Below are 26,228 nucleotides of genomic sequence, written 5' to 3' on the forward strand. Positions count from 1 at the left end.
GTTCAAGTGTGAGAATGAATGAACAGGGTACCAGACTGTGGTTTTAGCTAAGTGGAAAGACAAAAAGGAAAAAAAAAATAGGCAAGAGTTGAGGGTGAGGGCAAGAAAGCAATTGTAATGATAGAACTTGTAATTTAAACTGGGTTACAGGAAGCTGAGACATGGAAGAAATGTGGGACAGTGGGATCAATGGATGGTAGGTCTTGGTGTGGATATGTTTTTGGAGAGAAAATAATTGAAGACAGAAGTTGTAAAAATAGTTTCTGACAATGGCAGGATAGGAGCCTTCAAACTGAGATTTTAGAAGGATTGCAATTATTGTCACCACATTTGAGAATCGGATCATGGGAATAAGTGGTTAAGGTAGGCAAGGACAAAACTGATGAACAAACAGAGATCAAGGAACTGAAATGAAAGGCCATGGTATTAGAAGGATCATCCATACGAACTCTAGAATCTGCAAGAATTACCACAGAAAGAGGAGTATTGGAGAGAATGAAAGCAAGGCAAGTATTAAATCTTTCAGCAATGAACAGTTGGGGCTCAGAATTTGGTAGGTGTTTTCAAAAGAGGATTATGGGTAGAAGTAGGCCGCTGACCTGAGGTTCAGGCTGGTGCCTTTAAGGAGCGAGGAGGAGAATGATCTGGAAGCAGTACTGAGGTCAAGGACAGCTGTTCCACCCCACATGTTGGAGAAGAAGACATCACCACCGGACAGGCTGCTGGGGAGGCGGGACCTTCTGGGGACAGACCCTTCAGAGCAAAAGACTCAACAAATTCTATAGAATGTTATATAGTGAAAAGTTTGGAAACTTTGACAATTTGAAAAAAATCTAGTTAAATATCTACTTTTACTACATAGGCAAATCAATTTCACAGAAAATAATTGAATGAAAAATCCAAAATATGTAAATGTGGATTAATATTTCAGAAACTGTGAATAGGTAAGAACTTTTCTAGCAGAAGAGCAAGGGAAATAATCATAATAAGGGAAAGATCCATAATGTAACTACCTAACAAATCATGGAGCTAATAGGTACCACAGATATCGCGATGGCTTAGTAGTCTATATGACTCTTATAAGTTACTAAGAAAAAAGGCCCTCATAGAAAGTAATAAACATAAAATTCAAAGAATTTTCCAAAGATGATTTTTTTCAAGTAGAGCCACGTGATCTGGTGGCTCAGAACTAAGTTTTAGAATGAAAACTACTGTGGGGACAAGTATCAGTGCTGCTCCTTACCTGCTGAATGGCCTTGGGCAACACTGATGACTTCCTTACGCTCCAATTACTTCGCTGGAAAGGGTGAAAACGATACACTACTACTCACCTCAGGCAGATAAGCTGCACTTAGATAAGCTACAGGCCAGCGCCTGGCCCAAAGGAAGGGTTTGGGAAGTGGCAGGCATGGTTCTTAGCATGGTTGGTGTTGATGTTATCATTCTGTTACTAATGGTAGTATGGATATTAGATATCTAAGTATCTTATTCACCTACTGGTCCTTATAAAATGATTTACAAATATGGTGAACCAATAAGGCTTTGTCAATTGAATAAATCGGGGTCCAATCCAATTGTGACGGACATAAACAACACCATGACCAAACTCTTCTCATTGCTTAATTACAGACTGATGAACGCTACATACTGTGCAATTGTGGCTGAAGTTCTGCAGATGGAGGGCCTATGATAGGCTCAACCTGGAATTGATAGCATACCCCACACGAAGCTAAAACAACAGGGTGAATCCCAAACTAGTCACACAGAACTAGCAGTCAGTTAGAAACATAACATCCCGGTGTCTGTCAGTTAACGTTCCCGCAGAAAGCAGAATTCCTCCCGTATTTGCTCCCACATAAAAACCTGGAGAAAGCACTACTTACAGACATGACAAGGTTTAGGGAGCCACTAAGGGACAAGGAGACACTCCCCTCAGGGCTGAGGGCCAGGGAGGAAAGTGGGGTTCCCAGAGCCCAGTGAGAAGTGCCACCCAACAGAGGCGGTGATGACTTGAGGGACCACAGCAGGGACCCATCATGGGAGCAGGAGGAAGTGGATAAGAAGGGTCTCAAACCCTTCCTCCTCCAGCCCCTAACAGTTTTCCAGGACTTCCCACTGCCTGGGCCCACCCGGAGCCCCTCCATCGAGGTTATTCCCCTTGGACAGTGACAGAGGGCGGGTCTGGGAGCATGCGTGTAGGGGCTGGAGCTTGGGGACGGGGAGAAGCGTTACAGGCACGTGATGCTGAAAATCTACTGTTTCCACTCCAGCTCTCAATTTTGCCTCGTCCTTTTCATTTACATCACCGCCCCAGGCATGGCGTGTGTTTTGTTATTCTGGAGCTGGGAGGAATGCTGAGTTGCAATGTCTGTGAACGGAATGCTGGCCACAGTGAGAGGACGCACGAAGAGTTCGCATTTATTTAGAATGTAAAGGGACGGGAATTGTGTTGGCCTTGCTTGCAGGCTCTTGAATAATAATATGGAGCGCGGTCATGGTCAGCCACAATGTCTTCATGTCTGACATGGGAAATCCTTCTGTCAGTCATATCACCTCCGTTTCTACTCTCCTCGGATGCACCTGAAGAGTCAGCGTCCCCGGAAAGCCAGCATCAGACTCAGAAACCTTTATCCTTGGGCAGATTCTAAGCAAACTACGGGGACTTTTTTTCTGCTTCTAACTTTGCCGGGTAGACAATAGAAGACTGGTCATGGAATCCGAGTCTTTATCCCACCACTGTATCCTCTTGGAGTATATGGGTATATGTGAGCAAATTAATGCAGAATTATCAAGGTTCTGGGCCTGAGAACGGACACACACACACACACACACACATATATATATATATAGATACATATGTAGATATAGATATAGATACAGATGTAGATATAGATATATATTAGATATAGATATATATTGGATATAGATATATAGATATGTAGATATATAGATATAGATACAGATATACATAGAAATATATAGATATAGATACAGATAGAGATATATAGATATAGATAAAGCTGATATATAGAGGTAGAGATAGAGGCATAGACAGACATAGACATAGATATAGCTCTCTCTGTATATACTTATGAATATATAGAGCTGTGTTTTTCAATGTTTTTATTTTATATCCTTGATATATTCAAGGATATTTTATATTCTTGACTAAAGTAGGTAAAGTGGGCAATGACTAGACAGTCCACACACCACTGTCTCACATGCTTAATTAATTAATATTGCATAAACGGTGCTGTGGTTTTTTTATGCAAATAGAACCCTAGTATATCAGTCGATTTTCTTTCCTTTCCAACTTCTCCCTTTTTGAGTTTTGCTCTCCTGAGGTTCAAAACTGAGCAAGAAAATTACCTTAAAGAGGGTTTATGAATCACAAAGGAGAATTCTTTATGTACCTTGTTTCCATATGAAAGTAGCAACATTTGTGCATAAATGGCTTGCATCATTTTTTTATGAATTGGGCCTTAAGTGCTCATGATTGTCCTTGGTATTCAGTTTTTAGTCATTAAGTAGCGTTGAAACAACAGGAGAAAAAGGGAACATTTTGTACCTGTGGTACACACTCGGACACACGACTTAGCAAAATAGCTACACTCTTATCCTTTTATACGTACAAATTATGCAGGAACAAAGACAAGTGTGAATTGATGAAAAGGCAAATAATATATTTCTGAAACATTAATAGTCGAAGGCACACTCAGGATGAAAAAAAATTGCATTGATTTTCTCACTTGATTCACGCGCACTCTGATATTTTGCCAATCTACATACATGGCTCTGGTAAGAGAATCAGGCTACTCCAGGTGAAGATGGAATAACTGTCTTCTTAACTGTGGGGTACTCTGTCACCCCTGTTACCACATTACCTAATAGTCACCCCAATAACTGAGGAAGAGGGGAATGACATGCAGTTTTTTTTTAGATTGGTGTTGAGGGCTTTATTACTTTATATTGAAGACAAAGATGAGAAGTTCAGGACCAGAGGAATATTTCTTTAGGACATTTGAAAACAATAGAAAAGAAAAATCTAGAGAGATCTTTATTTCACTCTCTGCTATGGGTTTAATGATATACCCCATCCCCAAATTCATATTTTGAAACCCTAACCTCCAGGTCCTAAGAATGTGACGTATTTGCAGCTTGAGCCTTCAAATAGATTATTGAGATTAAATGAGGTCATATGGGGGGGAGGGGGGAGGACTGACCCAATATGATGGCTGTCCTTAGAAGAAGAGGAGTTTAGGGAAAACACAAGCCAAGGAGAGAGGCCTCGGGAAAAACCAACCGTGCCATCACCTTGTGCTCAGATTTCTAGCCTGCAGAATTATGAGGGAGTATATGTCCGCTGTTTAAGGCCTCAGTTCATGGTATTTGTTACAGCAGCCCTCGCCAACTAATCCTGTCTCCAATTCCAGGTTACCAGGACACTGGCAGAGCTGAGCCAAACTCCCTCCCTATTCATTGAGGTTAATGAAGGAGCATGAGTTGTTAGGGTGGGACCTTCTACCAGTAGTATCTGCCCGATGCTGACCACCGCTCCTTCTAATACTTCCTGACCTCCAGCTCACAGAAAACTGACTCATAAAGCACTTTATTGTCACTCAAACCATCATTTAGATTTATCATGCAAAGTTCCAGGGCTGACCAGCAGACCCTGAGCAATGGATGAATGGATTACTCCTACACAACTGTTTGCTGTTAAAGAGAGGGCTAAGGGACTGCCTGGCTAAAGGAACCAGAGAGCCTCAACGTCCTGCCCCATTAGGCTTTTATTGTAGCAGCAGTTTGAGATAAAGTTTATCTTTTAGATACAATCAGTAGGTAAGTAATATTGGGAGGACACATGTGTTTGTAGTGTCCTTTAAGCAAGGACACCCAAAGATTACGCATAAGGATTCCAGCAAACAAGTGCACATACTTGTTTGGAAAGGTCCAGGAATAATTAGGGGCACCGCCTTCGGCACTCCCCTAAGTCAGAATTCTGATAAATAGGGCGGGCAACCTTCCACACACTTCCCTTTTCTCGGAATGTCCTCCTTACAAACTTTCCAACCAAGTCTCGTGTGCTCCCCAACAGCAAGGCTGGCTTTATTTCTGGGCACATGAAGGTGACAAAACCTCCTGTCTGAAGTTGGTTAAAGCAGAGACCTCCATGTTTGGTGCTTTCCCTTAGATCCTGCTGCTTCTTTCACCACCTGAAATGTGTTTCAGGAAATAAACGAGTCTGGGCCCCACCTCTGAGAGTCTGCACTGCCCACCTCGCTGGAGGCTGGGAGATTTAACTGGTGTCTAATCTGGACAAAATAGCTATTGAAAAACTCACAAGTGAATGAATGTTTTCTCCATCAAGAAGCTCTCAAATAATCACAAGAAATCAGAAACACCAGTCAGAAAGAATATATGCACCCCTATGTTCATAGCAGCACAATTTACAACAGCTAAGATTTGGAAACAGCCTAAGTGCCCATCAGCAGATGAGTGGATTAGAAAACTATGGTACATCTACATAATGGAATACTACGCCGCTGTGAAAAAAGAAAAAACTCTTACCATTTCCAACAGCATGGATGGACCTGGAGAGCATTATGCTAAGCAAAATAAGCCAGTCAGAGAAAGATAAATATCACATGATCTCACTCATTTTTTGGAATATAATGAACACCATAAACTGAAGAACAGAAATAGATACAGAGACAAAAAAGCATCGAACAGACTGTCAAACTACAGTGGGAAGGCAGGGGAGGGGTGGGGGAGGGTAAGAGATCTACCAAAAGACTTGTGTGCATGCATATCCATATATATAAAACCCAAGCACCTGGAATGATGAAACAACTGGAACGATCAGTTTCTATGACACACACTGCAATTGGGGCCCTGGTTGGCAGCCCCATCCTCCTACGGCCCCTCCCCCAGGCCATTCCCCCCGGCCGCCCTCCCCCGGTCAGGGGTGGGGCTGGCCAGCCAACCTCCCATGGCCCCTCTCCCTGACCGGCCTGGCCCTCAATCGCCCCCATCAAGGTGGGTCGGCTGGACCCCACCCATGCACTAATTCATGCACTGAGCCTCTAGTAAGCATATAAGCATAACAATTGGACACAGACTGGGGGGGGGGGGGCGGCTGGTGAGGGCATGTGCCTGGGGGTAGGGGAGGCCGGGGGGAGGTCAATGGGGGTGGAAAGGAGACATATGTACTACTATTTGTAAGACCTTAAATAAAAAAAAGAAAAGAAAATGCACCTAAGAGTCCCTGCAGGGCACCCCTGCCATGCCGGCGAAAGCACGGTCCCAGGCCCTGAAGAACATAACTCCTTGACAGCTGAGTGGCCCCACTTAGCCTTTTGACTTTCTGTCCACTCACACTTTTTATTATTTTTTACTTTATCCTTTCTCTGTGTTATCGCCCAAAGGATGTACAGCCAGTTCTGTATGATGCTATTTCCAATTCCTGATCTCACTTTAAGACTGTCCTCTAAATGAATTCAAGGCAAGACAGCAGTGGGTGAGAAGAGACGGACGTCTTCATCTCTCAACAGCCAGCGCCCCAGGGGGCACCTGGAATCGTGTCACAGGCGCTAGGAAATGAAGCTCTGCTCGAGGAATTTCAAACCACGCAGCCGGCTGCCAGTTTATGGTGTACGGGAAGAAACCCACTGCATACTCCACACCGGGCTGACAGCATACACAGTCATACAGTGCCCTCCAAACTGGGAAATAATGCCAAATGGAAAAGGGAAAGAAAAATACACAAGCAAAGGGAAGGAAATAATATGGAAACTAACTCCTGAATTTTCATAAGATTAAAATTTAATAAGACTCATCACAAAAAGGAGTGATCTCACCAGAGATCTTTGGAAATTCAAAGGATGAGAAATAGAAAACAATGAAGAGAAGACAATATTTTGGATGCAGCAAAGAGGCTTGACTTAAAGGTGTTAGTTATGGTAAGATCTCATAAGGCACGCTTTATACATGTCCTAAATAGCCAGTGACTGTGGAGGTCTATTGTCCTAGTGCAGTGGTCGGCAAACCGCAGCTCGCGAGCCACATGTGGCTCTTTGGCCCCCTGAGTGCGGCTCTTCCACAAAATACCACGTGTGGGCACGCACGTACAGTGCGAAGTTGACTTAAAACGTTAAGTAAAGTTTATTAAGTTAATTTTAGGGAATGTTGTGGAGTGAAAGAAGATGCAGTGTCGAGGATTGAGAAAGGTATGTGGAGATGGTTTGGACAGATAGAGAGGATGAGCGAAAGGAGACAGACGAAACAAGTACACAAGACGAGTGTGGATGGGAGAGTTGGAAGGGCTCGACCTCAGTGAACGTACCTCAATCAGATTGAGGACATTTTTAGCAAAGGCCAGCTTAGGAGGACCCTAATTAAGTTAATAACAATGTACCTACCTATATAGTTTAACTTTAAAAAATTTGGCTCTCAAAAGAAATTTCAATCGTTGTACTGTTGATATTTGGCTCTGTTGACTAATGAGTTTGCCGACCACTGTCCTAGTGTGAAATCAACCAGAACAGTGAGATCATAATCTTTATAACTAATACTAGAGGCCCAGTGCATGAAATTCATGCATGGGGGTGGAGGGTCCCTCCTCAGCCTGGCCTGCACCCTCTAGCAATCCGGGACTGCTAGCTCCTAACTGCTCACCTGCCTACCTGCCTGCCTGATCGCCCCTAACCACTCTGCCTGCCTGTCTCATTACCCCTAACCACTTGCCTGCCTGCCTGCCTGATCGCCCCTAACCATCTCTGCCTCAGCCCCCACCACTGTGGCTTTGTCCGGAAGATGTCTGGTCTATCTGGTCTAATTAGCATATCACCCTTTTATTAGTAGAAATAAATGGCATTTTTGTTAGCTTTATTTTGCATTTGCACTCAGTTCTGTCGCATGCTGAACTGAATATTAATTCCTTATCTTGTCCTCATACTTTAAACTTCTAGCAGGACCCGAGACCAGAGCTATGGTAATAGTAAAAATATAAATAAAAATACGAAACTGAAGTACCTGATGCTCACAGAGAGCTTACTATGGGTCTAGTGCTATTAACCATGTCTGAATGCATGATCTCTGTTCACTTCCACAGCCCAGAGGCCCTGTTGTTATCCTTGCTTTACCTGTGAACACAACTGAGATCCGATACGAACTTTCTCAGAGCCACTCAACTAACAAGCAGGACATCATTGGGATGAATTCCAAACATAGTGCGTTTCTCATTCCCTAAACAAGGCAGCAGATGAGGTTTGGGGAATAACACAGTACATGCCCAAGGCCTTAGCTTACGCATTGATGATGTACATTAGTTGTAACACTGATAAGAATGCAGTTAATGAACCCAAGTGCTCTGTGTAATTAGTGATGAAGACTGAGGCCTGTGCTGAATTTCCTGCAGCCTATGTTGCTATCACATTCAGTTCCATTTTGCTCTTTCAACTCGACAACAAATAGATCTGCGAGACTTCAAACAGCAATTGTTTATAGGTAATTTTCATTGCTATGCTTTCTATTAAAAAGCAAATGAACCTTGATTTTCATTCTTTATTTAAAACTAGAGACCCAATGCACAGATTGGTGCATGGGTGGGGTCCCTCAGCCTGGCCTGGCCTGCGCCCTTTCGCAATCCGGGACCCCTCAGGGGATGTAGCAGTGCTGAAGCGGCAGCTGCTTATCCCAGCCCCACTGCGCCTGCCACCGCCGCTGCTTGGTAGCGCTGCTGCGGAAGCCAGAGAGCCTCCCGCAGCCGCAGCTGCATTCGCCAGCCATGAGCCCTGCTTCTGGCTGAGCGGTGCTCCTGCTGTGGGAGTGCACTGACCACCAGGGGGCAGCTCCTGCATTAAGTATCTGCCCCCTGGTGGTCAGTGCGTGTCATAGTGACTGGTCGACCGGTTGTTCTGGTCATAACGGTCTCTTAGGCTTTTATACACATAGATAGGTTCTGAATAAAATTTTTTGCAGACACAGTATGAAGCCATGAAACTTTAATGAAGTGAATTTCTTATGGAGTTCCTCCTTGAGTAGTTCAGTCACTAGCTGTCACTCCTAATTAGATAACTAACTTCTCTACATTTGTAAAACATCGCATTTGGTATGAACTTATCACTGACAGCCATGCGTCTACTCTCCCGTGGCTACATTTGTGGATCAGTTAGGAGAACTTGGCTTTGTAAATATTTGTTTTGTACACATTTAATTTTACTGTGTACCACATTAGTTTTAGTTTTCTCTGTTCATATATGGCTAATTCAAGAGAATTTTTCAATATATAATTTTAATATTAAAATTAATTGTTAGTGATTATTTTAATCTTCATCATGCAATCAAAAATCTTATAAAAATGTCTTACCTTTACCCCCCAAGAAACCCATTGTCCGGTTGTAAAAAACAACAACAATCCAATGAACATTTTACTTAAAAAACTAAAAAACAACAACAAAACCAAAACAAGGATCGGTGTCTTTTTGCTGATCTGACACCTGCTCCTACCTGCTCGCCTGGTCCCCACATCTCACCAGGTCCCAGAAGCGGAGGAGCTTGAATGTTTGCAACCAAGCGCGAGTCAGACAGCTGTGGGTGGGCTCCATTGTTACATCCCATCCCCTCAGACCCAGGGTGCCAGCTTCGCTGAAATAACGTGGGCCTCCCTTCCTGCTTAGCCAGGGCCCTGGAGCACAGAGCGAAAGCCCAGACTTTCTTTCTCCGTCTCCCTTTTGCATTCCAGGGATATTTGCCTTATCCAAGGTTTCTCTTTTTAACCTGTAGACTTAAGCTCTAAATTCTTAATCCTCATCATTCTGAAAACTAAACACTTAAGAGTGATTAAAGAATAAAACATACGTGGGAATGAGTTCCATTGTGTTGGTATCTGCTACACCCAATGTCTGAAGTGGTAATAACTGCAGACTGAGTAAATATTTATTCTAAATCAAAACATGCTAAATTAATATGTCCATGCTTTTTTTTATTGTTCTATGGGTGTTTTTTTAAATGCAAAAAAGAGTTTGTCATAATTTAAGATAAACTGCATGTTCGTTAACGAAGAGTTTACTTATTAAAATATGGAAAATTAATAAATGTTAATGTTATAAATTAATAAAAATAAGTGTTAATTATCTGACATAATTTAAGATAAAGAGTACGTTCATTAAAGAAGAGTTTACTTATAAAAATTATGAGATGTTAATAAATGTTAATTAATAAATTAATAAAAATTAATAAATGCTAATTATTTGACATTTCTTTATGACCTTTGTATTAGGAACCTCCCACCAAATATGGACATGCCTTTAAAACTGGATCAGGAAATTTGTCCTATAAATTTTGATTCAACATCTTGTTTTCACCCAGTAAACAGAGCTGTAGGAATAAAATATGGTAGAATGTTCTATTTAGCTAATTGTGAATAAGATAAAATTGAAATGGATGGATTTATTGTAACTATGAATTAGCTAATCCATGTGAAAAGAAATGATTGTTTCTGGCCATCATCTTGTCTTGTGGCCTGGAAACACTATTCCTCGTCAGCCTAAATTTAAAAAATGCAGCATGCTATTCTTTAATTTCCCCTCTTTGATTCTGTCACTTATTTACCTACAAAAACAAAAGTATGCTTTTCAATGCGTTGTAGGTCCTTGCTCCTTACACTGGAGGAATAAGTGAGGATGGACAATATCAGTGACATGTGTCGTCATGTACAGCTTATACATTAAATAGTAAACTTTATTTAAATATGATTTTAAATATGAGTCCTTCAATTTTAGATCTTATAGTGGTACCTTATTGACCTATTCAGTTTGGGGGGCGGGGGGAGAAGCATAGTGAAGTTTCCTTTCAGGGTTAGGAGTGTAAGTTTCCAGAGGAAGTAATTATAAAATATTTTATTCAACATTCTGTAACATCACAATTAAAATTCATATGTAACTAAAAATAGATCGCAAAGGAGAAAGAAAGTGTAATAAAAATCCAGCTTATGTAATAAAATATTCAGGTAATTAAAGCAAATATGTTTTTCCTCCTGAGTTAATTTAGCTTTCTATTTAACTGCTATTATAATGTAAATTGATGTTATTTTTTTTTAATTCAATACTAAACGGAAGGGAGTTTTAAAAATTGCTTGGCATGCCTTGTTTGTGATGAAGATGCAGAAAGTCAAACCAGAATTGAACTCTGATTTTTCTTACAAAGCCGTCTCTGGTCCCCTTTGCATATTGCATTTCCTCCTGCCCCTTCATTCTTAACAATCAGTCCTTTTGTGAAACCCGAGAAACTCTCTCCCTCTGCAATCACATCAGGATGACCACCCTCTAGTACCCTCTGAATGGCCTTGAGATTCTGGAAGGCTGACTGTGCCGGGAAATACATTCACCTGTAAGGATGCCCAGTCCATCCTCAGTGAGAAGAGAGCCCGAGCATCTCTAACTTACAAAGTAGTTTCTACCATAAAATAATACATGGTGATACATGTATACACACATTTAGGTATAGTTTTTATCTCCAAATACTGAATAAACAAAATCAACGTTATTATTCAGCATACAAGGAGAGAAATTAATTATATTATCCAATTGACTTTTTAAGGACAATAATGAGACAAGTCATAATTACAGAAAAATAGAAAACATTATATATGTGATTGAGGAAGGAAAGGGATTTTGATTATATGAATTCACAGCGTTTGTTTTCGGAGAAGAGTTTGAGGTTGAGAAGAAATAATGAAAACACAACGAACAATCCCTAGCTTTTCACGCACTGTCTCTGTTGGGACGTGTACTATAAAGTTGGGTGTGAAACAGCCACAATTTGGCACCGTGGCCACTGCTTGCCAGTCCACTCCAAGGGCAGCCACTCACACCTGGTTTACACAAGAGAGAAAGATTCACTTAGGCCTTTCCTCCCCTGGTGCTGTGTTTCCTCCCCTTACACTGGATCTCCTCCGTGGCTGAGGTAGACTTCATTGAGACAATGAGTATTCAGCTGAGCTCAGATCTCAAAGCCAGCATTAGAAACTCAAAATATAGGATCCAAACAACTGAAACCATTGATGAGGGCTTTAAGATACACTTAAAGATACTACATAAAAAGAACTACATAAAAAGCAAGTCCTTTTATGTTTAATAATTATCGCAATTATAATTTCCTCACATTTCTGCATGGCAATTTTCCCAAGAAACCTCCCATATTTATAAAGTCCATGGACAAAAGACAATTGCACAAGTTTGATTGTGTGATTTATGTGAAACACCTACATAATTTACATAAAAATAGTTAAAGCACTTTTTAAAAAGTTAATGGTGGTGCAAACTACTGATATTTGGCCTAATACGTAAAATGGACATAAGTCATAATGCAATAGTATCAGGTTTTTTGTTATGTTCTCTACTGGGTGAATGTTATTAACACTCTCATATTTCCAACCCCCGAAGGCTACATAGAATACAAGTGCTACAGACCTATTGGCTCATTGCAATTTAGTTTTTAAAATTTATTCTTTAAACACTGTCATTCTGACATTGATTCCTGAAGCTACATTTTAATTAAAATGTTCACATTTCAAAAGGAAAATTATTTTCTTTACTAATAATAACCACTTAGCTAGAATCTATTATAGTTTTAAATATTCTTGGACATAATTTGGCAATATTTGCAAAAGGAAATCCTTTCAGTTGAGAATGGATATTTGTTGAAATTTATTAGCTTTTTCTTTTTACTTAAAAAATAGAACAGTATATATTTGACAATGTTACAGTACTGATGTGTCTGATTAAGTAAAAGTAATTTATATAGATTACGTACATATACATAATATGTATTATTAGTGCCCAATATCATGCCATTTTCGTTAAATGAGAAAAAGTACTCATTGTGATTTTGAAAATATGGCTGTATGAGAACAAACTATGGAAAGACATCTGTTGATATGAAACACTGGGAGACACAGTGCTTCCAAGGTGACAGCGTGGGTCGACCTAAAGGGTACTGTGTTCAGTGAAGTCAGTCACTCAGAGTCAGACAAACACCATGTGCTTTCCCTTATATGTGGAAACTAAAGAACAATAGAAACAAAACAAAACAAAAACAGACTCCCAGATGCTGAGAAGAGCGTGATGGCTGTCAGCGGGGAGAGCAGCTGGGGGGCTGGGTGAAAAGGTGAAGGGATCTGGAAGCACAGATCGGTGGTTACGGAGTCCTCTCGGGGGGTGTGAAGTCCAGCAGAGGGAACACAGTCGATGACAGTGGAAGAGCTGCGCATGGGGCCACGGCTGTCTACCCCTGTGCTGCGCACCTGAAACCAATACCAATGTGAGTGGAAAGGAAAAAAAAGAGAAATTATTTTCCAGCAAAGAAAAAAGGGAGGGGGATAAAAAGATGCTAAATGAGTTTAAAAATGCAGAGGGGAACTTGGGGGACTGGACAATATGTGGGTGAGGGACGGGGGGCCCTTCCAGGGCGGTCAGGCCTCTTCTGCGTGAACCGCAGAAGCCAAGGCGCCCGGGCTGCTGGAGGGGGTCTGGGGGAGGGAGGAGGAGTGAATGCCGAACGCGAGCCAGGAGAGGAGGGGGGGATCCCGCCAGGCAGGCCAGGAGGCTGGCCTTGAAGGCGCTTATCTGATGGGGCTCTGCAGAGGCCCGGTGAAATGTGTAATAGCTTTCACGCTGGGGGGCTGTTCCGGATCGCTTTGGGGTGCTGGTGATCGTTTCATTGATTTTACTGATTTGTCATGTAAGTGTGGTCAAAAGCCATGAAAGACCGGGTCACGTTGTACCCACGTGCTCTGAATGGAGCCAAAGGTGGTGGGGACAGAAATCCAAGGTGAAGTACAATTTTTAATTTCTCAAATCGTTTAAGCAATTCTGCAAGTGTTTGATAGAGCGAGTCAACAAAATCACAACTGTGAATTACACCGCACCGTCCTCTATTTCAATCAAAATTTTGAATAGATTTTACTATAAATAAAACTTAGATGGAATAACAGTGGTACTGACATTTCTATAGCATGCTATTTTTTTTGTCTTTTAAAAAGATCTAAGTTGAAAATTTAAGAATATTCATGCTATTCGTAAAATAAACTCTCAGTGCTATGGTGAACACCATTCCCTTGCAGTTTCAGAGGAATAATTCAGAAAAATAGTCCCCCTCACACACACACACTACTTTAAAATATGCTTGCATTTCTGTATATTTAAAGTGTCGCCAGTCGTGTGTGAACTGTTCCAACACAAAATGACCATGACGAGACGCAGGTAAGCCGCTGGTGTGGAGAAAAGGCTATTGGGAGCTCTGCAAATATGTACCGTGTGTCTGTGTGAGCGCGACTTTTGATCTGGGTTTTCTATCTGAGTGTATTTAACATCTTTGATCTCCGAGTCGGTGATCTAATCTGCTGTAGAACTTGGCTTTTTATTGATCCGTTCTCAGGCTAAGCAAATCAAGTCTCACTTTTATGGGGCAGATTGAAAAGGATACTAAAGCTGCCTCGGAGGGGAGGCAGCCGCTGAGATCTGAGCCATCACAGTGAAAGCGAGAGATAAGACTTTTATGGCGCTGCCAAACTTCTCCTGCGCCCCTGTCGTTAAAGAGGTATGTGTCGTTGGCCACAGATATTTATTTTACCGGGGAGCCTGGCTGCCACCCATCTGGAAGCCAGGGAGTATATTTTTACTGTCATAGAACAGATTTCTTGCCCGGGTACCTACATTTCATAGTGCCATTCGGTGCATAATGTAGGACCCTCTTTGAATGAATTATTTATTCTGATGGAGCGCTGTCTGCGTCCCCTTGATTCTCTTCCCCTTCAGTAGAGCAGCAAGAGCAACAGAGCAGTGGTTTATGTTGGGTCACCTCTGAATGCTGGTTTTCAAAAGCCATGTTTAAGGGAATAAAAAGCCAGTAATAGGGTTTGACTACCTGCAGTTGCCCTCGACAATATGACTTCTGCTCTTGCCAGTGATGTTTTACCACAAAATGAGAAAAAGATGATGCAAAAACGGATGTCAACTAAGTAATATTGACAATATTCCTGGTGCGCTAAGGAACACTTTTTCTGCTGCAGTTGGAACAAAGAATTCACGACACACAGATGCGGAAGCGGGGGTAGTTTGAAGACACGATGGGCTGTAGTAACAGCAACAAAGACATGTTTGTACAGCATCTGATGTCTCCATGCCTGTCGTCTAAAATCCCAATGCAATGTTAACTAATTATCAAAAATACACACCACAGAGCAGGCCTTGTTATTGTGTGATGTACAGCATAGGTGGAAAATTTCAGAAAAGAAACAAGTTTTACCATAATTCCAAAATTCAGAGAAAATTACCATTAGAAATGCAATGTTTCGATTTCTGTTAATTTTTAAAATGGGAAACCTGTTTTTGTGTGTGAAATACTAAACCAGGCTGCACACAATACACAATATTTGGCCTGTGAGCCTTCATTTACTGACACTTGGGTTAGTCTTTCATCCATTTTTATTGGGTTATTAGTCATTTTATTATTGACTTGAAATCTTTATATATTCGAGATGAGAGTTTTCCATCTATAATAATAAAAGGGTAATATGCTAATTAGACCAGACGTCCTTCCGGACAAAGCCGGGGCTGCAAGGAAAGCCTGGGTCCCGGGTGCCAGAGAAAAGCCGGTGCTGGCGGCCGGGGGAAGGAAGGCTTACTCTTGCACAAATTTCATGCAATGAGCCTCTAGTATGTATATAAAATGAAAAATTGCCCACATACCTAAGGATATTATAGCTTTCTTATAGGTACTGATAGAGAATTTGGTTCATAGATGAATTGGGTAAGATATTAAACTTTCACCATTTATTGCAACCTCGGTAAAGGTCTGCCATACATTTTATTTTAGTTATTACATTTATACTAGAAAAGAAAGTATATTCTGCATTTAGGGTTGTAATGTTTTATAAACAAGACCTGTGTTACATTGGTTGATATTGTTGTTCCGATTTCTTCTTGTTTCACTTATTGGGGTGACATTGCTAAATAAGATTATATAGGTTTCAAGTGTACATTTCTGTGATACCTAATCTATATATTGCATTGTGAGCCCGCCACCCAAATTCAAATCATTTTCTGTCACCTTATATTTGAGCCCTTTACCCTTTACTAGTCCACTACCCTCTTTATATTCTTGATTTCTTTGTTTTAAAAAAGGTTCTATCAACTACTAAGGAGAGATGTAAAAACATCTAGCTATGAGCATGAATACATTTATTTCTTCCTTTAGCTCCTCCTTATATTTCATGGTTTTGAGGCTTTATTATTAGATAAAAACATATTTATGATTGCATGTTTTCCTAAAGAAACCTTTTAATTAAATAATTTGCCTCCTTATCTCTAGTAACTCTTAGTATCTTGATGTCTATTATGTCTGATGTTAATTTAACCATACTAGCTTTCTATTGCTGACATGTAACATCACAGGAGGTTTGATTCCAGGTCAGGGCACATATCTGAGTTATGGGCTCGGTCCCCAGGAGGGATTGTGCAGGAGGCAGCCAATCAATGATTCTCTTTTATCACTCATGATTCTATCTCTTTCACCCTCTCCCTTCCTCTCTGAAATCAATAAAAATATACTTTAAAAAAGGGAATCAAAGTAAACGTGTGTGTGTCTGTGTGTGTGTGTGTGTGTGTGTAGTGGCCCAGTGCACAGATTCGTGCACATTAAAAGGAAATTAATTAGAAGAAATATTTTAATATTGCTATTTGTCCTTTCTCTATAATAGAAGTGTCAACCAAATTCACGATCAACAATGACAGATCGAAACGCGTGTGCAGTTGAAGCCAGCGAGAGCTTTACATGTATTGCGCATGTGTGAATCAACTTAGCCTTTTATAGATACAGAACAAACTTGCTTAATTAGACCCGCTTTCTGATTTAGGTAAACTTTTTCCATCCCAGTGAAGCACCTCAACTTCTCTTTCAGGTAATTGTCAGTAACACAGCAGTAAATATTAACATGAAGAAGATTATTATTGTAGATCACGCAGGGAGAACAAAGGGTGAAATATTTAACTGCAGCCGTGTTTGACTATATTTTGCACAGTGACAAAATCTGAAGTCATTTTCAAGATCCACCATTTCTTACTTCTTTTCAGTCAGTTCAAGTTTCTAAGCTTTCTAAATCTCTGTTTTCCAGCTAATGAAAAGGAAATAGGAGTCCACCGAGTCTGCTATCTACCTACTCCAGGACTTCTGTGAGGATCAAATGAGATGAGGCACGGAAAATGCTTCACAGACATTTGGTTAAAGTGTGAAATGTTTCCACCTGGCTATACAGCAAGTCATGTCCCTGGGCTGGAGAAACTCCAAGGAGGCTAGTCGCTAGGGAGAGGAAGCTGGGTGTTGCTACGTCATTACCTGGAGCCCACAGTGGTCATTTCTGGGCCGGGCTGCGCTGGGCTGTGGGATGCATTTTGCACCATGGGGGTCCCGGCAGCATTGGCTGCGATTTGGTGGGCTGTCGCTCAGGGTGGTGGCGGGGCCTGTGTCCCACTTGGGGGAAGCTGAGTGCTGCTTTGTCAGAGCCAGGTCCACGGTGACATTTCTTTGTAAATGGCCAGTCATATATAGGCAGCTCCTGCATTGAGCACTTGCCCACTAGTGGTCAGTGCATGTCACAGTGACCAGTGGGATGGTCAGAGGGATACTCAGCTTATTAGCCTTTTATATATATAGATGTTAAATTACGTTATTCATCTTATTCATCTCAGTGCCCTCTAAAGATAGCAGGGTATATGAACAATGTAAAAATAAATAAGATTAAGGCTAAATACCTGATCAAACATAGAACATAAAAATTAACTGATTTGAATGAATGGAAAGTATAAATCAATAAATACTTTGCAAATGTTTTTCTTTTAATATGCTAAAGTTGAATAAAAATGATCTCTACTATCTCTCTGAACTAAAGTCATAATTATTGACTTCTTATCAGCAGACTTTATTATATATACATATTTTTTAAATGTTCTATTTCTTTTTTTTTAAATATATTTTTATTGATTTTTTACAGAAAGGAAGGGAGAGGGATAGAGAATTAGAAACATCAATGAGAGAGAAACATAGATCAGCTGCCTCCTGCACACCCCCTACTGGGGATGTGCCCACAACCAAGGAACATGCCCTTGACCGGAATTGAACCTGGGACTCTTCAGTCCGCAGGCCGACACTCTATCCACTGAGCCAAATCAGTTAGGGCTACATAAATATTTTTTAATCCTCACCTGAGGATATGTTTTTCATTGATTTTAGAGATAGCAAGAGAGAGAAACATCAATGTGAGAAAGAAACATCTATCAGCTGCCTTACTTATTATCCCCGACTGGGCATTGAACCCGCAACCTAGGTATGTGCCCTGACTGGGAATCAAATCTCTGACCCTTTGGTGTATGGGACAATGCTCCAACCAACTGAGCCACACCAGCAGGGGCATTATATATACATATTTTAAAGTGTTTATTCTGTATTAGGGTAGAGAGAGAAGGAGATAGGTTGAGAATAGAAAAAGGGCCCTGGGAAATGTCTGTTTCCTTTAAAAATCCTCCCTTAAAGACTTCAATCAAATTGATAACCTCTTTGTTTTAATTACAGTAACTCCTGGGGGGATAAACCAATCATCAATCTCCATGTGAATGAAATCCTTATCTATTTATTTTTCTAGCCTAGAGCCTAACCTTCCCTGGGGAGTGAGAGTGGGAAACGGGGAGACCTGTGAACACCGGGGCCAGGGTTTGAAGGTCACCGACAGCCACTCCTTTCAGAGGCTGCGAGATCCGGTGGCGGAGACAGTCTGCTCGGGCGGCGGAGGAAGGCCCTCCATCCGGCCCGGAGCTCCAGAGACGCGTAGCCTCAGAGAGAGGACCGCTCCTCACGGCCGTGTCTGCACCAGCACCGGGAACGGTTCACTCTCTTCAAGGTGTACAGTGTCGGCTTTGAAAGTCCAGCATGCCCTGGAGCTCTTTTTAAAATATATATATAGTTTTGTTGATGTCAGAGAGGAAGGGAGAGGGAAAGAGAGATAGAAACATCAATGATGAGAGAGAATCACTGATCGCTGCCTCCTGCAAGCCCCTCGCTGGGAATCGATCCTGCAACACAGGCATGTGCCCTGACCGGGAATCGAACCGTGACCTCCTGGTTCATAGGTCAGTGCTCAGCCACTGAGCCACGCTGGCCAGGCCCATGGAGCTCTTCGGGCACTTTCAGATCATACAGATAGGAGCTGCAACTTCAAGATGAAAGCTGCCCATTGGGAGCCGGAGTTCAAGACGAATAAACCCCATCGCCTCCCGCACACACCGAGTGACTGCACAGTCCATCCCATCACTCCAGGCCTGGTGGGAAGCGCACACAACATCTCGGATGCACTCTCTAGAGCAGCGGTTCTCCGCCTTGGCTGCACATTAGAACCGCCTGGGAATCTTTTTAAAATCCTGATTTCTGGGCCTCCTCCTCCGGAAATTCTGTCTCTTTGTGATGGGGTGGGGCCACAACATGAGCAACAAAGAAACAGAACTTCCGGAGGATGAGGCCCAGACATCAGGATTTTAAAAAGATTCCCAGGAGGTTCTAATGTGCAGCCAAGGTGGAGAGCCGCTGCTCTAGAGGCACTTACCATCTAGTGTCAACAAGACACAAGCACACGCCACCCAGTCGCCTTGCGCACACAACCGACTCCAAAATAGGGTCTCCGCGCCTGGCCTCCGGCTCCATGGGTTGCTAGTGAAGCCTGCAGAACGACAGTACGAGAGAAACAGCTGAAGTTTCAGGTCTCCCCTCCAAGGCAGATGCGTGCCTCCACGGCAGCCAGGGACAGGGTGCCCGACATCTCTGCACAGCAGCAGCCAGCCCTGCCTCTCGCTGTGGGGCGGGGAGGTGTTTTGCCTGGTTAAAGGGGTGCTGCTGCTTCTTCATCTTAATTTTTTTTCTCCAGTTAAAAGAGTGTGTGGATTTCAGGGGTAAGGCTAGAAAGAGAAAGGTCAGAGTGAGATGGGAACGGAGGAGACAGGGGCATTTAAAACAGTCCGAGGGCGTCTTGATCTCTGGAAGCACTGACATGCTTTGGGAAAGGTGAGCGGGGTGGAGGTGGGGGGTGGGGAAAGCAAGACTTTTGGAATAACATCCTGAAAAGTAGATCCAAACACAGTCTGATCGTGCGTCTAATATTTCAAAATTGATCTTAGGAAGCAAAATATTTTGGCCAGCAAAGACGGACAGCTCATCAACTGAGAGATGCAAGCTGTTAATAAGCTGAGTCCCTTCCCCCTTGAGATAAATGAAGAAAAACAACATTTCCTGGAGGAATGTTTAGCTCTTTTGTTTAACTCATTTGTGACCAGGGGTCTATCCTTATTATTTGAAATCCCCGTCCTCTTTTCTTTTCCCGTAAGATCCTATCTCTGAGCTCGAATCTGGTAAACAGTTCCTGAAGTACTAGCTAAAATGCCCTTGATCCTACCGGGACAGCCCTGGAAACTTAAATGAATGATGTTTGGGGATCTCAGCTCCGTCCCCAGTAAATGTCCACATCACAAAACCACAACACTTAATTTTAGGTGATTGATTATATCTGCTTTGCTTAAACTCGGGCTTGAGTCGGTCAGAGGACTTTATTACCCTCCATTCCTGTGAGGGTGGTCCAGCCAGGTCAAAGTCGAGGTCAATAATAGGGCAGGAAGGCACTGGATTTGCCAGCAAGCAGGCCTACTCTGCACCAGAACAAAGAACCTCACTCCTCAGAGATGCTGTTTGTGCAAACAGATGAGTCTCCACGAATACTACACGGCGGCCATGACCTCAAACAGCATCTTTGATCAAATAACAATCTTCTCATTATTCAGGGTTTGTTTATATTTAATCTAGGAAACAACATATCTTTAAAAATAGACTCTAAAAACAAAATTACATGAATCAATTCATCAACTAAAATATCTACTCAAATGTTAAAGTCAAAGATGTTTTAGAAGTTTTAATAAAAAAACTTTTAAATATAAATAATAGACTCAAATTTGTTAAACATATACACTAATACCATACTGTGAAACACTTATAAATAAGTTCATGTATTTTCCCAAAAAGGAATCTTCCTAATTACAGTTGAAATGCAAAGCCAAAGCAGCTACAGGTCTTATTTTAAATGTCACATTTTAAAGTAGAACTAAATATTATTCATTGTAGGGGATTTCAGATTTTACGACAACAAATAAGATAACCTATTAACACTGAACGTATGTAATTATTTTATGTGACATTAATGGAAAATTTTGACGAGAAATATTGATCTTAATAGTAACATTAAAAATCAGACAGCAAAATATGTTATTCTAAAAATAAACCAAAAAGGTAATTTGGACCTTAAATACTATTAATTAGCTACTTTCACATGAATTAGCCCATTGAATTATGAAGAATAAATGCTCTAGTATATTTTTTAAACTAGAAAACTTATTTTAAATTAAGCAAATTAAATTGAGTTAGATGCAACCAAGGATAATAATAAGTCAATAGGGGAAGTTGTATAATAAAGGTTGAGTGGGCAGCCCAATAGAACTATTTAAACACCACTCTCTCTCATTAGAGTGTGATTAGTTGTGGTGAAGCATAAATGGGAAATAATTTCTACCATACAGGTGTGTTGTAAAGAATCAAATTATTTAACATAAGTAAAAGCATAAGACATTAAAAAGATTAGCTTTTTATAAATCACTCCTAAAGATGGCTTTAAAGAACAAGATAGAGCTAAAGACTCTTAAGTCAAAACTCAGTGTTTTTTCAGTTCATAATCTTTGTTCTGCAGTCCTCTCTTTTCTCGGTAACATCTAATTGAATAAACAAAGTCTTCATTTTGTGTCATCCATCAATTAGAAAATTTGTTAGAGTAACTCGAATCGAGCAGTAGGAACAGAAATTCTCCCTGGTTGCCATGATATGAGCCGGGTGTCCGTGTGGATTGAATGAGTGGCCCTGGCTGCCCTCACAGTTCACCTTGACACCCTAACAGCTGGTGCAGAGCAGCGCGAAGGCTGTTCGATGGTGGCATCAGTGCCTGTCACTGTGACAACCCAGAGATCAACCTTGTCCCGATGCTCGTACGAGACCTACAGAGAGGCAGATTTCCTGTTTTAAAGAAAATGTTACTTTCTATAAGGGTTTTCCAAACTCCATTTGGCATGTAACTTCATGAGAAATAAAAACTCCTTGCACTTTTTGTCTAGTTTTGCATTTCTAAGCACAGAAGTAATGCACAGCTGTAACAAATGTAAGAAAGAAATTGCAGAGGTGCAGGGGATGAGAAATGAGTCCTCCAGGCAATGCTCCTGCTTCCCTGCACACACACTGGAAGATATTTATTTACTATTAATCCCTTCAGTGCTTTATGTCTATGTAGATATATAGAGATCCTTACGCATTTTAAAGAAAACTAGGAGCTTCTGTATGGGTGTGTATGTATGTATATGAATATATATAGGTATGCATGTGTGTATGTATATGAATATATATAGGCATGCATGTGTGTATATATATGAATATAGGTATGCATGTGTGTATGTATATGAATATACATAGGTATGCATGTGTGTATGTATGTATATGTATATATAGGTATGTATGTATATATGATGCATATATAGGCATGTGTGTGCGTATATATGTATATATAGTATAGGTATGTATATGTGTCTGTATGTATATGTATATAGGTATGTATGTGTGTGTGTGTATAGCTATGTATGTATGTATAGATATGTATATAGAGGTATGGATGTGTGTATGTATATATAAGTATGTATGTGTGTATGTATATGTATATATAGGTATGTATGTGTGTATGCATGCATGGTAAGTTTACTATAGACTAAGAACCTGCATTAAAATCAAGGTTCTGCCTTGTGATTTGGGGTAAGTTCCTCAACCCCCCTGTCTCAGTTTACACAGCATTGAAGTGGAATGATAGTGATAATTATCCTAGGACAGTTGCAAAGTTTCTAACTTATTATAAGTGCTCAGTAATGTCAGTTATTATTATTATTTTATGTCAGTAGTTATAGTTTTTAAAATGCATAGTATTAAATAGATGTTATTTATTTAACCAATTTCCTATTGATGAACTTTTATATTACCCTCAATTTTTGTTATTATAAATAAAGTACAATAAACTAACCTGAGAATAATTATTTGCATATTTCAGTGGATGTGTCTGTAAAACAATTTTTTAGAAGTAGAACTGCCAGATTAAGTAATGTACATATTTATAATTTTGTAGATATTATTAAATCATTCTTCTGACAGATATTGCATTAGAATACTACGGACCATGTAGAATGCCTATTTTTTTACATTATCAATGATATTAGTAATTATCAATAATTTTAATCTTCACAAGTTTGATTTCATGAAATAAAGAATAATTAGTCCAATATTTCTGTATTTAACTATTAGTTATATCAAGTATCTACTCATGAACTTAATAGATACCTATTTCTTTCTCTAACTATTCAAATCCTTTGCCCTCCTCCTCCCCCAAGGTTTTCATCTTTGTATTCTTATTTTTTTGCCAGAGCTCTTTACATGCTAAGAATGTTCACCATTTTAATCTTGGCAATATCTCAGTCATTGGTTTTCCTTGATAATATTTTATTTTATTAATACGTATATATTTGAGACCTTTAATTTTAAAATTATATATATATGTATATATATATATACATATATATATACATATATATATATATACTTAATTAAAACCACATGTTTGATTTTTCTAAACTATTTTCCCTAGAAATAATCAAACATTACTTGGTCACTTGGAATTCGTAAACCCACCAATCCCCATCCCCCACAATACTTGCTAATGATAGAGACCAGGTCTGCTTTGGTTCACCCTTGAGACCTCAGATCCTATCACAGTGCTTGACACATACTGAGACTGGAGTAAATATTACTCGAAAGAATGTGCAGGAATGAATAAATAAACCCTCCCCCAAGTGTGTACTCACTAATGTGGGGGTCAAGTGTAAACTCAGTTGTCACCTCCTAGGTGACATTTCCTCATTTTCCTCCTCTTCTTCAGCATGTTGGGGGCCTCTTTTCCGGTGCCCTTTTGCAATCCTGTCCTGACATTTTCCTGGCGATATTTTTTAAATGTGTTCTCTAACCCTAACCCTTGCTTTTCTGCTTCTCCCTGAGGGTAGAGACAGCCTCCGTCTCCTTACCTCCCCTCCACCCACTGCCCCCACCACACCCCCATGTCTCTCTCTTATTGTACCCTTGGTGCCCGGGGCATTCCAGACGCCCAGGGAAAGCTTTGTGAATTCAGTTAAGTCCATTTTCAGTCAGACTTTGCCACCAGCTTGTGCTAGTACCCAGGGCCCCTGTCATTCCTGTTTGCTGGTGGGTTACATGAAAGCAAGCAGAGGGGCTTTCCGCAGGGAGATGCTCCGTGTTACTATTGTGGTGGCAGGTTCCCAGCGATACCAGATGAGCAAGACTCATCACATATGCACTTCACATGAGCGAAATTATAAATAAAGGGATTTAGAGGAAAAATCAAGGCAAGAAACTAAGTCACCCCACAGATATTTTTGAGTTGCATTTAAATGGGTTTTTATTTTATTTTTAAATGCATCTGAACGCCTTGAAGCCCAGCACTCACTCTGCTTCTCACAGACCCGCCTCTGGGACTGCTTTCCACCAAGCCAGCATCTCATTGTCACGCACCTCCCAGACTGGAAGGCTTTGCCCAGCTCTTTGGGACTAAATGTTTCGGATTCTGCCCCACAAACATTAGCTCACAATCAAGGGTCCCTGGGGAATACGGTACCCACCTGAGGGTGACGTAAATCCTAACTTATTTCATTAAGGGGCTCCCCTGAGGAGGTGTGCCTCCCGGGAAATATGTTCTGTATGTCCAATAGCTATGGTTCAAATGCAACTTGTAATGAGTTTATTTTAAAATTGATCACATTCATTTTCTACAGTATAGGAAGATCATCAAGGCTTTTTGTGATGATTAAAGTAGAATATTTTGTCAGGAAAAGAGTATCTATATATAACTATATAATATATAGTATTCAAAATAATATATATATATATGTACATACATATATATATATCCCCACTACATAATATGTAGTATACAAAGTAATAATATATTTATAATTAACATAAATATGCATACATATGTATTTTAACATGCATGTTATGTAATAGAATGCTATATGTACACACATATAGCGTCCCAAACACAAACTAATGTTCTTTGAGTTCATAGACATCTTTTACTACTAATATCCTAAAGATCTTATTAAATGGTACTTTCACCCTTTTATATTTTATTTTTTAAAAATTGCCTCCACACACAATCTGGGAATTCATGAATGAAAATATATTGCCTAATTTAAAAAATTAAAACATAAATAATTCACTACTTAATTTTGTTTTTTTTTCACAGAAGAGCCAAATCATAATTTTTGTGGCTTATAATATAAAATTCATTTCACATCAAAAATAAAGTCTTTTTCAAATTCACTAAGGAAAGTACGGATGCTGAATTTTTCACACACTGTATGACATGTTGCTGGTTAGGATATTGGTGTGAAACAACGAGACGCACGGCCCCAGCCGGCCTGTGAACATTACAGAAGTGGCTCTGGCCCGGGCAATCGCAGGGAATTGCGCTTCGGAGCCTCAGAGCACGGGTCTGGGAGGGCGAGACCACGGTCCGTCATGTCCCCAGGCTGCTATTGACGTCATGTCCCCCGGAAGCAGCGGACACTAAGGCCTCGGAAAGTGATTCCAGAACGTGGCGCCAGCTCCTGGGGATGCGATTCCAGGGCGCCCCCCGTCCCAGGAGCGTGTGCGGGGCTCAGTGCCGCTCTGCCCTGCCGGGGGGAGTCATACATGCTGAGGCTGCCAAGTTCATCTTCACGTGACTCACAAGTTTGCCAGCAGATTTTTAAGGGTTTCAGAAAAAGGAGGAGAAAGAGAAGGGATGGCAAAGAAACAGGTCTTTGGGTTTTTTCCCTTTAATTTTCAGAGAGAGAGACACCGGCCTGTGGCCTCCTGCAAGCTCCCCGGCGACCGGGAATCAAGCCCGCAACGTGGGTCTGTGCCCTGACGGGACCCGCCACGGTCGGTGCCCTGGACGACGCTCCCACAACCAACCGAGCCACGCCGGCCAGGGCGGGGCAGGG

This window comes from Myotis daubentonii, chromosome 4 (assembly GCF_963259705.1).
Source record: "Myotis daubentonii chromosome 4, mMyoDau2.1, whole genome shotgun sequence".
In the NCBI taxonomy this organism is placed as follows: Eukaryota; Metazoa; Chordata; class Mammalia; order Chiroptera; family Vespertilionidae; genus Myotis; species Myotis daubentonii.